The sequence below is a fragment of the Schistocerca gregaria genome, chromosome X (assembly GCF_023897955.1).
Source record: "Schistocerca gregaria isolate iqSchGreg1 chromosome X, iqSchGreg1.2, whole genome shotgun sequence".
Classification (NCBI taxonomy): domain Eukaryota; kingdom Metazoa; phylum Arthropoda; class Insecta; order Orthoptera; family Acrididae; genus Schistocerca; species Schistocerca gregaria.
This window is the reverse complement of record NC_064931.1, coordinates 473393072-473407368: the sequence shown is the minus strand read 5'-3', so window position 1 is coordinate 473407368 and position 14297 is coordinate 473393072.

Here is a 14297-nt window from a genome sequence, read left to right as displayed (position 1 = left end):
TGACAACACCGCAGCAGGGACAGCCATTAATGTACATCCAGAATCACAATCTGAAAAAGTAAATGTCACACGGCCATGATGTGTGTGCTCGAGGGAGGTCGTATGCAACAGCTGTCCATGAATCATGAAAAACTTTGTTCGTTGTGTTATGGTATTTTAACTGATTGTGGATAACATTGTCTGAGACGGGTATCGGGAACAAGCCCAACATTTGCTTAAGCAAACCGCCGAAAAATGACTCCCAGACTGGCCGGTGTATCAGACCAAAGCTCATTAATACGTCATGCGGATTCGATCCCCGCCTACCTCACCTCGCTGTGTCGCAAGCTAGCTATACGAGCAGGTCAAGGTGAAAGCATGGAGAACCCAATGCAACGCGCTAGGGATGAGATTCTGTCGATGGAAACCATTTGCAGCTCTGGTGGGCGATGTTTACAAAGAAGTAGAGGTGAACAAATGACTTTATTACAACACATTTCGGGCTTACCCATCATCAGATATTCTGAAGATGAAGGATGCATTTCCATGAAACAAATTTTTTTTCCGACATTGACATGCTGTATAAAGCAGAACAAAATGAACGCATACCACATACATCACATTGTTCAGATGAACTAAAAGTACATGTTGAGTAGAAATCTGTCAGAGGCAGACTGATAGTGTTGGTAAGGTGACATCATCGTGAAGCAAAAACTACTTATAATGGGCACTAATTTTCCCAATGTGGTGCCCTCAGCGTCAAATAGCAAAGCGAAATACAATATGTTATTTACAGTGATATAAATTTAAATGACAATTTAAAATATATACATATTCATATTTCAGGCATAACACGTATAGACAATTACAAAGGTTTTTTTTCTTTGTTGATAAAAAGCCAATGTCAGAGACGCATAGTATAATGATACTATTTTTGGTAATCCTAAAAAAGTGAGAGCATTATGATACCTATACAAACATGTAAGAATTTTGCAAATTGGATCGACAGAGAACATAATTAGTTATCTTAGGAATTCTAGGAGAACATAAGCATAAACTAATTATAATCCTGCTATAAACCTTGTAGAAATTTCTTATACAAAACAAAATTTTTATAGAAAAGTAAACCCCATAATGTATTTTAAGTTAATCTGAGGAACTAAAATACAGGATTATCATTTGCCATGTGTTCGGTATCGTAGTACTTCTACAATACAGAACCTGAGAGACGTAACCATAAGGAACACTAACATGCAGCTGTTTACATAGGAATCAGTACATCATGATGGTCAGGAACAAAGCCAAGTCTACATGGTAAAGACATCATCAAAAAGAAAAGCAGTAATATATAAAAATTTCATATCCGGAAGCAACACAAAAGTAGTAAAAAAGCACTTTGCAGTTGCAACTAACTGTCCTTCCACTGATGTTGCTAGAGTGCGTAACATCAAAATACCATTTACCTTCTTAAAACATTTGCTACATAGACCTAGGACACTTTACTATAGAATACAGCAAACAACATTACCAAATACGAAACAAAGAGTAATATAGTTCCATTTTAGGGTACTCTGCAGTAAAGTGTACTAGCGCTACATGGTATGTTTTGAGACACCAAATACTATGTAATGTTATGTCTGGTATTTTAATTTACGCACTCCACCAACATCACTAGGAGGTCTTAACTCACAATTATTTTTTTACAATTTTTATCTTACATCAGGGTACGCAGTGTTTACATTTTGCTGCATTTCTTTTTAATCCTGTTTTTATCATGTAGATTTGGCTTTGTTCATGAACATCAAATTGTTCTGATTCCTAAGTTAACACACCGAGCGAGGTGGCGCAGTGGTTAGCACACTGGACTCGCATTCGGGAGGACGACGGTTCAATCCCATCTCCGGCCATCCTGATTTAGGTTTTCCGTGATTTCCCTAAATCGTTTCAGGCAAATTCCGGGATGGTTCCTTTGAAAAGACACGGCCGATTGCCTCCCCAGTCCCTCCCTAACCCGAGCTTGCGCTCCGTCTCTAATGACCTCGTTGTCGATGGGACGGTAAACACTAACCACCACCACCACCTCTTCAGTTAACTATATCGTAGTGTTCCCTATGGTCACGACTCTCAGCTTCTACGTTGTAGAAGTACTACGACACCAAACACGATGTTAATGCTAATCCTGTATTTCAGTTGCTGTGATTAATTAAAAATACATTCTGCGTGTCACTTTCGTATTAAAAAATTGGTTAGCCTAAGAAACTTGTGCAAGCTTGTAAGCCTATGGCCACGGTTGTAAGAATATTTTACTTCATGACACTTTATCCTTTTTTTTCAGAATATGTGATGATGGGTAAACGCGATATAATAAAGACATTTGTTCACCAACTGATGACATTTCATTGCATGACGTATCCAGCATTTGCGCAGTACTGTTTAACTTACGTATCGCATGATTCCCACACGACTTGCTGATGCTCATTCCAATAGCGATGTATTAACATACTTTGCCCTCACATTTATCAAAGCTTCTAGTTCTTTTTGGTAAATGTTTCACTACCAGTGTTAACGTATGCTATGCCACAGCGTTTCTGTTTTCGTCATGTGTCGAATACTGTTAACAAAATGGTTCAAATGGCTCTGAGCACTATGGGACTTAACATCTGAGGTCATCAGTCCCCTGGAACTTAGAACTAGCGATCGCACGGTTCCAGACTGTAAATAATAAGATTTCGGAAGTAACAGTATAGCAGAATATTCTACACCAAAATGATCTGGAAATGACCTAATTTTCCACAGTGGTTGACTAGCTGCTGAAACGCATTTCTAAACCGAACATTCACTGAGGAAAATAATAGTCATCATTTGTTGTTGTGCTGCCGTTATTATTCAGCATTTTTGTTGCAAACTGGAGAAGCAGTCAATGTTAAAACAGTACTGTTCCGTCCAAGATCAAATCTATCAAACAATAATGAGTAATGAGATCAAAATTTCTTGCAGGACGACCTGGTATAAAACATTCTCGGTTTTCTTGCCGCGTCGTATCTGAGTAAAACTTCGACATTTCAACGAAATCTTCCATCGACTTCCTCAAGAACAGCTGAGTGTCGTGGCTGTTGTTGTGGTGATTATTTATAGCCCATAGATGGCTTGTGATTGGTCGGCGTACGTTATTATTACGTGACGCTGCCAGATAGTGTTCCAACGTCTACACCGGTGGCTATCACCGCACTCGTAGGAACGTACTATTCAACCATGATATTATTGCGGTGACGTTACAACAAACACAGTGATGACTACGGAATACGCATCGCAGTGTTAATGCTTTCATGTGAGTTGTGGATATACTGTGAACCCTGATTATGCGCTAACTCGCGATAAGCCGACCGAAGCACCTTCACTCTCGGGTGCATTAATGTTGTGGTCGACTAAGCGCCTTTCTCTGCGCCTGCTCAGCGCAGAGAGCTCGCGTAAACGCTCAGCGGCAGCCAAGACAGTCCTTTGTTCCTGGCGAATACAGTGAGGGGGATCTCGATGAGAGCTGGAAGTTTTAGTCGGATTTGACGCGGCAAGGAAATCGAGAATCTACTATACAGTTCGTTGGAACGCAAGGCAACGGCATTCATAGAAAAAATATAACCCCGAAAGTTTATACAGTTTTCACCTGGAAAATTAACGCCTTCCACCAAATAACGCAGATTCCTCGAGAACCGACGGTTAATTTCCTAAGCAACGGCCTCGTTACCTGGTGGGTACTTTTTGCTGAACAGAGAGGTGTGCTGCGATCAGAACTTTGAACTTTTAGGAATGTAGCATTATTGCACCAACATTTCGCTCGTGCTTATTTGACGAATGTGTTCCACAATTCAAGGGGGAGGGGAGGAGCTGTAGAATGAACAAATATAAAGATGACTCAAAAAAATACCCGGAGAATATGAAACTACGTAAATAACATCAGAAGACATTTATGTACGAATAACTTGTCTCAGAATATATTTTAAATATACAAAATGGTTGTTTCTCTTTTGTACAACCAAGCAATAAAAAAACCGAGTATGATGTTGTAAATACTGGTTTCTGTGGGATCCACAGGATAATAAAGCAGTTCTTCCAGCGTAGCTGCAGTAACACGGCGGCAAATCTGCGGATGCCCACGATGACCAGCAACATGTCTCCTGTCAGAGCGGACTAATTCCTCCATGCGTTGAATTATGTGATTTTGAAGCTATTCGTCCAGCGTAGTTATTTTGTAGGCTCAACTCTCCACCTAGAGCACAAAAGTATTAAATACGTCAGCCGGCCGGGGTGACCGAGCGGTTCTAGCCGCTACAGTCTGGAACCGCGCGACCGCTACGGTCGCAGGTTCGAATCCTGCCTCGGGCATGGGTATGTGTGATGTCCTTAGGTTAGTTAGGTTTAAGTAGTTCTAAGTTCTAGGAGACTGATGACCTCAGAAGTTAAGTCCCATAGTGCTCAGAGCCAATTGAACCATTTATTAAATACGTCATTTAATGAGTTACACAGTCACGGTTCGGTGCGGAGAGATAACTGTTGTCCGTGCTGCCTTTAAAAGCACGTATCACGTCACGCACAGACACTACTTCGTTCTAAGAGATCTTTTTGACGTTTGATTTCGTTGTGAATAAAATCGCAACTGCTGTAACTTTGCAAGTGAAATGGAACTCGCCCAAAAAGAGACTGATCCTCCACTGATTTGCAGTCTAGGGTACATACGGTGTTACAGCTGCATATTCTTCCTTCTACGACTGATCATCCTGGATACATATAACTTTCACGAATTCTGCTCGTATTATTCAGTTACACACACTATCTGACGAAAAAAGTGAAGCACCCAGAAGGGGAGGAGTAAACAGAATGAAAATTCAAAGGTTGAGAGGGTATGTGATGTAATTCCACTGATTACAAAACCGCGTGAAACTTACAAAGAACTTGGCAGTATGAGCCCACTTGTCAGTATGACATTGCACCCTCTATGGCCTGGATGCATACAATGATTCGGTTGGGAAGCGTGTTGTAAAGCCGTTGTGTCCTTTCTTGAGGAAACTGGCCCAAAACTGGTCCTTGAGATTGTAGACACTACCGCTGAGACGGAGTTGACATCCGAGCTTGACCCTCACATTTTCTATAGGAGACATATCTGGGGATCTTATTGGCCAGGAGAGTATGTTCACATCACACAGGCAGTTCATAGAGCTATGGGCCATGTATGGACGAGCACTGCCTTATTGAGAAACGTCAAACCGATACTGTCGCATTAGGTGTAACGCATGATGACCCAGGACGTACCGTTGTGCCTGCAGAGTTCCTCGATTCAATACTAGCCGTGAGCTAGAGTTATACCCGACGACTCCCCAATCCATGATGCCAGAAGTAACACCGCGGTATCTCTCCAAAATATTGGAAGAGTGAACCGCTCCCCACGTAGCCACCATACTCGCCACCGATGGTCATCCAGGGTAGTGGAGAACGGTAGTTCATCGCTGGACACAACGCAGCGCTGTTCAGCCGCGGTCCGTGCTTCCCGGTCACAGCACCAATCCAGACGCAGCCGTTTCTGTTGTGGTGTTAACGACAGCCCTAATCTGGCTGCTGCTAGTCTCCGACCAATGGTGCCGGAAGACACACAGTGTTGCACGGAGTCCATTATTTTTTCTCTGGTGCCAGATGCAGAAATGAAGGGGCTACGATATGCTTGGTGCACAGTAAGGTGATCCACACTGGTGGTAATAAGACGTAGTGATCGGGTACCTTGACGACGAATATGCCTGCCCTCACTTTCTCATGCAGCTCAACATACGGTCACTGTCACATTGGAATGCCTTAAAAATCTGGATATTGCACGATTCGACCAGTCGGGCAAATGGAGGCCTACAATGAACCACTACTCAATCTCCGTCAGGTAGTGACAACACTGTGTCACACGAGTATGTGGCATCTCCATGTCCTTCACAGTGATCACTCAACATCTGACACTGTTCACGCTCCTTATATAGCGTGGTCAGAAAAAGTCTGAAAAGCTTGTAAGGGTGTTGCATAGTAGGTTGTGCTGAGAAATAATTGTTAAGAATACGTTGCACCGTTCTGATTTAATTGGCACTGAAGTTAGCCAATCAGACCGTTGGCTGCGCAAATTCAAGCGGCCCGCCAGACACAATTAATGTCATTTGTTCTCATGGCGTAGATGACAGCCCAGTAGACTGCTCATCCTTTGGCTCGGGTTCGATCCTTACTAGTCCCATGTCCAATTTTCGTATCGCTTTCCTGTTAGGTTGTGGGAAAACAAACGAAGAACACGTTTGGCGGCACCGATTTTAGCGGGCCACTTGAATTTTTTAATTTGCGCTCGCAACGGCCTGATGGGCTAACTTTAATGTTGATTGACTCGGAAATAGTGGAACATCTCGGATCTTTATCTTAATAATTATTTCTCAGCATAACCTACCCTGCAATACCCTTACAAGCGTTTCAGACTGATTCTGACCACCTCTTATATCCCACCAGGCCCGATAACAACACTAAACACGAAAACGCTAATGCACTCTGGTGGCCGTTCTACCAGCCACAAAGGATTGCAGCCTTATTATTTACATACCCACCGATACTGTGCATGTGTTCGAAGTTACACTGACATCCGACCCTGTCTTCTGGGTGCTTCACTATTCCTGTCGGGCTGTGTATAACACGCCCCCAACGGCTGCAGCAAAGACGTGCCGTAGATGGGATAGGATCGCTCGACGTCAGTTATAGGCGCATGTCGTGGCGTTAACCCCCCCCCCCCCTCCCCCCATGATGCCCAATCTTTGATCAGAATTTGTTCCCACACCCGATGGCCAATAAAAGGCCAAACTTTCCACTACTTGGTCACCTCTGACCCAACACGTCGCCGAATTTGTACGTCTTTCGCAAGACGGTAGTACATACTTAGATGTAACAGTAGCTCGAAGCGCTTCTCAAACGTTCTCGAGAAATGGAGGCTGAAAGTCTTACGAGACTGTGGAACACAATAGGAGAGCAGCAGCCATCGGCCGCGCGGGATTAGTCGAGCGGCTTAGGGCGCTGCTGTCATGTACTGTGCGGTTGGTCCCGGCGGAGGTTCGAGTCCTCCCTCGGGCATGGGTTGTGTGTTTGTCCTTAGGATAATTTAGGTTAAGTAGTGTGTAAGCTTAGGGACTGATAACCTTAGCAGTTAAGTCCCATAAGATTTTACACACATTTGAACATTTTTGAAGCAGCCATCGTGCAACGACGTTAGCGCAATCGGCTAACAGTGGAAACTAAATTTTATTCTTACAGCGTCCAGTAATATTTTCATTTTATCTTTTTTATTGTCTTCCACCAAAAACTTGTATCGCTACAATGACTCATGTTTCTTTGGTAGAAAAAATCATAATAATGATGATCATTACGGTACATTCGTGACGAGGTGGAATAAGAAAATCACGATAGAATTAATGTTTATTTGTCCGTACAGTCATGCGCGTATCACAGTGAAGTCATACGGGGTTATAGCTGCTTTGAATAGTGTCCATTAGGGTATTTACGATACTCACATGAATTTACTACTAAATAAAAATCATTTCATCACCATTACTTTACTTCGATTACATCTAGCCACAATGTACCACAATGATTGTTATCATTATTATAAATCTTTCCCGAAGAAACATGGTTCTTTCTATTGATACAGGTATACGTTTACGGGAAGATTTGGAACAAAACTGACGAGACTGGAACGTAATAGAGGCACACTTCTAGTCTGCTATCGTAGCGGCTCGAGGTCCACGAGAAAGACAGGCCGTGGTGCGTATGTCACAGCACGTGACACTGCAGGCCTTAGGAGTGCCAGCAGCCGTCTTCGGCGGGGAACAAATAACTATTTCAGACGAGTTTAATAATTCTTAGCTGCCAGTTTAAATGCATGCAAACTCTCGGTAGCAGACGACAAAATTGAAGACCTTTAATGGGTACTACCTTATCAAGTATACATTGATTTCTCGTAGGCCATGAACGGCGCCGAGCGTTTAAGAAATGTGACACCCAAGCCGACTAGGGTGACGTCACAAGTTCGGTGCTTTGGGGGGGGGGGGGGGGAGGGGGGCGTATTTCCCGTGATGTCGTTAGCGGCTGAGCTTATGGGTGACTGGCGCCCTCGCGTGGCCTTCAACAAGCTCGTAAAACTTTGAAAACTTCTCGAAAACGCTTGAGAAGCGCATCACACTACAGAAGATATGTTACAGCTAAGTATATGCTACCTTGCGAAAGATTACCGAAATCGGTAATCCGTCGGATGTATGCTTCCATTGCAAGTTCGACCTACCTCCACTCGGCTAACTGCCCTCCATCGTTGTTTGTCCAGTACATGATCCTGCAACGCCATACGACTAAGTTGGTTAACACAGCTGTCTTCTCTCTCTCGCAACACTCTCACTCACGGAGTTATCTCCGATTTACAGACTTACAGCAGCACGGCATGTTTTGGGCACCATTTCGTGGCAACAAGCTCCTCCTCTCTCGGGTGAACAGCGTATGTGATCCTTACGTATTGCTGTTCGTGTGGTATTTTTGCTTGATTTACAGATACCAATGTGTAAGTGTCTTAACGAGTCACTGTTGTCCGAAGTTCCACTACATGATCCATTATCGCACGCGCAACGGAACGGAATGGTAGATTGCACAGCACTGCTGGCTGGATGAAAGTTTAGCTGCAGGGAAGTGTGCTATGTGGCAGTAGCCGGGCTATGAATGGTAGGAGGCGAGGCGGCCCTGAGAGCGCGACGCGTCACGTGGAGGCGACACCCGAGCCGCCCGCAGCGGCCGGCCTGGCGGGCTCAGAGTACACGACCACAGCCGTGTAAGCTCCCCGCCAGCAAGTTCTTGCAGCGTAACAGCCGCTGCTCGTGTTCACCCCCCTGCTCAAAATGGCCGCCCACTAGCCTCCGTCGCCCACTGTCCTACGTTATCAATTGTCTTCTGCAGACACAGCGCGAAGCTGAATTCCAGCGATATAAAATGTCGGGATGTTCAGGGGTATCTTCCGAGTAAGTCTGCAGGCTTTCGTGGCCAATGTCACTGAAGTTAAAATCTTCTGTGTTGTTAGGCCACGTCATATTTCTTCAAACAACCGACGTTTCAACCCCTCTGCTGGGATCATCTTCAGGATCTTGTCGTATCCAATGCACACTGGGCACTGTCAGATACCAGTGTCGCCTTCTTTTATATAGGAGAGTTTTCTCGTGCTTGTACATGAGAAATGCGATTATTGGATAAAAAATCTTGCTACCACTGGTGGACCATCGTCAATGGATAGTAAGATGAGTTTTTTCCGCGCTAATGGCGAAGGAGGGTAGGGGGGGGGGAGGTGTTATTGGCTAAAACTCCTGTGACTACCATTGGTGTCGACATCGATTTCAATAATGTGCGTGTGCTGGCTACAGAAGACAAAATTTGTAGAAGAAAAGTCCGAGGAGCAACTAATTTTTTTTAAAAAAACGCCTGTAATTTCAGTAGAGAAGACGGCTATAGGCTTCCGGCACCTTGGCTCCCCGCAATCAACTGTGCAGAACGATTGGTCTCTGGGAACAGTTTTGTCGCATTGTGACATAATAGTTCGTACGGAGCTACTATGGCAGTGGTGCGCGTGAGGAACCAGTGGGTAGAAGAGGCTCGTACAATGAAAACAGGGTACCAGACAACACACTGTGACCACAGCAAAATGACAACATCTTGTCGTGGCCGTAAACGATAGAACAGGCTCGTCCACAGCGTTGACTCGACGTTGGAGCACCGCAAAGGGTATGGCCACATCTGCGTTTCTGCAGAGGACTGGATGGGTGCCGTGCATGCTCCTGTGTTTGCTTCTATTGTGCAGAAAGCACCAGTGTCTCAGACTGCTATGGGCACGTGAACGCCGTCATTGGCGTGCTGAGTAACAAAATTTAGTTTTCTCGGATAAGTCACGCGTCAACTTGTACAGTGATGGCAGCATGCGTGCTAGACGCTGCCGCCGATATCTGCGTTGTTAGGCGACATAGCTGACAAACGCCATGTGCCATTATTTGGGTCGCCGTTGGCTATAACCGGCTATCTCATCTCCTACGGACTGAGGGAAATCTGAACGGCAACGACATCAGGAACATCTTCGAGCACGACGCACTGCCCCTGCTGCAAGTAACTCCACGTGCCATTTTGAACATGACAATACCCAGCTACATGTAGCGAGGAATTTGTAAGCCTCCTTCGAAGAACGTTGGGTACCACTGCTTCTCTGAACTCCATGTTCGCCTGGCATGTCACCCATGCTACATGTCTGGGATATGGTCGGTCGGCAACTTGATTCGTTCTGGTCCTCGTGCAACCACTGTCAATTCTCTGTAGATGCGGCTATAAACCATATGGCACTGTGTCTCCAGCACCTTATCCAGTCCCCTTTGAGTCAACGTCACGACTTGTAGAGGCTCCGACTCCAGCACGTGACGGTCACACACGGTACTGAATCTCACGGTATAAGTGGATCTACATTTTTGTAATTCTAATCATTTATGTATTCTCATGACCCTAACCTGTGGAATAAATGCCCTTGTAATCACATATTTCCGTCTTAGTGTTTCAAGTTTCCCAGACGGTAGTATATTTAAACATCTGCACCACAAAGGGACTCGCACCACGAACACTTCTAAATAAAAAAGTTCCTGATGTAATACTGTTGTGCGGGCTCTCTTATAAACTTAAAAGATGTAGCCTTAATTATTTTATGGGCTTATTTGGCTGAATTTTTCAGTGCGCTACTGATATGAATTTAGCCTCCGTTCACGTCCCAAAACCTTCGGTTCCTCACGCCAGATTCCCAATGGTACCTGGTGAAACGATAGCACTTCATTTGAAACGAAAAAAAAAAGAAAACACGCTAAGACTTTTAAAAGACTGGTTAACGAATTTTGGCAGTTTGAAGTGAGTTCGATATCTTGGAGAGTCTGTAACTCCGACATCACATTCCACCCAAGCTAGGACCCATAACAATTTTTACTCCTTGTCGCCAGATGAGGATTCTTGAACACTTGCAGATGGAGAAAACCGTTATTCTCACTCTAGAGAATTTCTGTGTTAATTTCTGTGTTAATACCTGTTATCGTTCATGAAAATGAGAAGAATTTCGGGTTCAGCGTGCCATCAATGATGAGGAAGGAAATACGTCGTATCCTTTTTTTCAGGGAACTGTCCCGGCATTAACCTTAAAACGACTTAGGAAATCTATAGAAAACTAAATCTGAGTGGAACTTAAGTGATATCACGGTATTTTCCGTTCTCCAAGGAAATGTTATAAGTCTTCTGTTGTTTCTGTTCTATACAAGAGATTTGAGAGACAATGTGAACAGCCCTCTTAAATTTTTTGCAGGTGACGCTATCTATCGTCTAGTAAAGTCTTCAGAAGGTGATTTAGGCTAAGTATTTTTATGATGTGAAAAGTGTCAGCTATCGCTGAAAAATAAAAATTTTGAGGTCCTCCAAGTTAGTACAAAAAATTCTTCCAAATGTCGGTTAAACAATAATCAAAACAGGGAGGTTATAATTAAAGTGCAGCTAGTCACAGAGGTCCTATGAGGGCTATTATCATCGCATGGCAGCGAAACGTGGTAGATATGCTAATACGTCAGTGCGGAACTGATTTACGCCGGAAAACATTAGTTTCAATTTTGACCACCAAGTGCAAATCTGGCGCTCTACAGTATCCCGTCGACGTCTGCGGTGCTCATATTGAACAAATTAATTAAGCGGCAGTTAATAATAAAAATCAATTTTATGCCTTTCTCACTTGTTTGACCTTTTCTGCCCACACGCAGTTCGTAATCAGTTGTATATCGGACTATTTCTATACGTTTTTCTTGCATTCACAGCGCAAGATTTGCACCTGGTGGTCAAAACTGGAAGAAACGTTTTCCAGCGTAAAACGTTTCTGCGTTAACGAATTAGAACATCTACAAATCTGCGCTGCCATACGATAATTACTACCTACGCTTGACCTCTGTGAGTACCTGCACTTTAATTACAACCCGCCCCCCCCCCCCCCCCCCCCCCCCCGGTATAAATTTTAAGATTGGCGGCTCAACTAAATTCCTAGAAATTACAATTACAAAGACTGCATTTTATTGGTAGAACACTTACAATATACAACAAATTTATTGGATTGCCTACACTACGCATGTTAGTTCTCTGCAAGAGTATAACAACGCAATATGAGATCCTTACCAGAGAAAATTTACGGAGGACATCAAATAGTTTAAAAGAGGGCAGCTCGTTTTGTATTATGGCGAAGTAGGCGAGAGAGTAATACGGATATAATACGGACGCTGGGGTGGCAGTCATTAAAACAAAGGCGTTTTCCGTTGCGGCAGCTGAAGATAGATGTGTTAGGTTGGGATGTCGGTGACTATGACATCTGACAATATCTGTTGTTGGAAGAAAATGGCATGAGGGACGTCAACGGGAAGTTCAAAGGTTAAATAATAACTTCAGATTTGGGTATCAATATATTCCCAGTTGGCATTCGATTTGGCGTGGAAATAGTATTGGACGAGTTTTCGATTCCCCTTGGGAGTGGCTGTGTGGGTGTGAGGTGTTTTGTAAGGGATGCTGATTAGGATGGGTAAGTCATCGTTTCCAGCAAGTCTATAGACTTCTACAGTGATGTGCCCAATAAGGTTGGAGACGTAAGGGATACACCAGTGATGGAGTTGCTTTCAGAACACATATGCTGTGTGATAGGATCTGTATCACCTTGCAGGCAGTCAATAAATTGATGCTATCGTCGAAGCTCTGTGGGGGATCGACTGAGGATGTTTATGTCGGCAGCAGTCATATTATTGGATATATGGGAGAGACAATCATAAAAGATAGGATGATCACATCAAATGTATATAGGGCCACTGGCAATGGTTATAGACTGAGCGAAGTGTCGCAGTGGCTAGCACACTGGATTTCCATTCGGGAGATTGACGGTTCAAACGCAAGTCCTGCCATTCAGATTTAGGTTTTCCGTTATTTTCCTAAATAGCTCCAGGAAAATTCTGGGATGGTTCCTTTGAAATGGTACCGCCGATTTCTCTCCCCATCCTTGACAGAATTTGAGCTTATGCTCCGTCTCTAATGACATGCGCAGATATGTGGAAAGAATGTTGTACTGCTGTTGTGATATAGAAAAAGGTTAGGGGGGAGGTTTGGGATGGGTCTTTAAAGTCTAGAGGTGGTTGATAATGAAGCGAACTCAGTTGCCGAATTAGGTACCATAACCACTGAACTCATGAATATTTTGAAAGAGAACAGTGAAGACCCTTTTGATATCTTCAGCAATGGGGGGGGGGGGGGGGGGGAAGGCTTTGTTTTGATGAATATGTTGGTTTGCCTGATTCGAAATATGAGATCTGGTATGGGTGATGGGGATTTAACCTTACAATTCCAAGTGTAATTACGATGAGCCAGTTACAGATGTTAGGCATAGGAAGGAAAGAGAGGTTTGGATATTGTTTGAGAAAGTGGTTGGATTTAATGTAAGGTCTGGGGGAGGATTTTTGCGTACCATGGACAGGCCGTTGTTCTGTAAGAGGCATTTTTGGCTCCTGTGAAAGGAGGATGGTGGGCTTTTGAAGGTTCAACTATGTGTTTGCGGTAGTTAATGTATCAGATAATCTATGTCTGATGGCGAGTCCAGAAAGATTCGAACCATGTAAGTAGGGCCACAGTCATTGTTAATACGGAGGATCTTTCCTATATGGAGGTCATGGTGGGAACTGATGTCGGACTCCACCTCCACCGCTTTGATTTTTAAGGTGAGGGTGGAGGTGATGACGTGAAGGGCGAGGCTGTTTATTTCGGCTATCTATGGGGAAGGGTGTAGGTTGCATGCTGACCAAATATAATACGACGAATTCTCTGGAGGGTAGATAGGTATATTTTCATTAAAGAGCTACTTACATTCCCCCCTACTACATTATACAAAATTTGTAGATTCATACGAACTTACTTAAGAAATTTGAAATAGTGAGAGATCTCCGTTATGGGGATGATATACTGGCAGAGTTTATAAACAAGATGAGGGACACACACCACGAGGTGTGGCCCTCTATTAAGTGTTATACGAAGATGATGAAGTTATTATGTTTAAAACAAGATAGTTACAAGAATAACATTAAGAACAGTATATAAAGTTAAAATTGGAATGGAAGAGATGTTTTTGTCGTCTGTAATTCAACTGGAGGGCGGCGTGGAGGGTAAAAATCGTAGAGGGGGAACACGCGATCTAGTGTTGT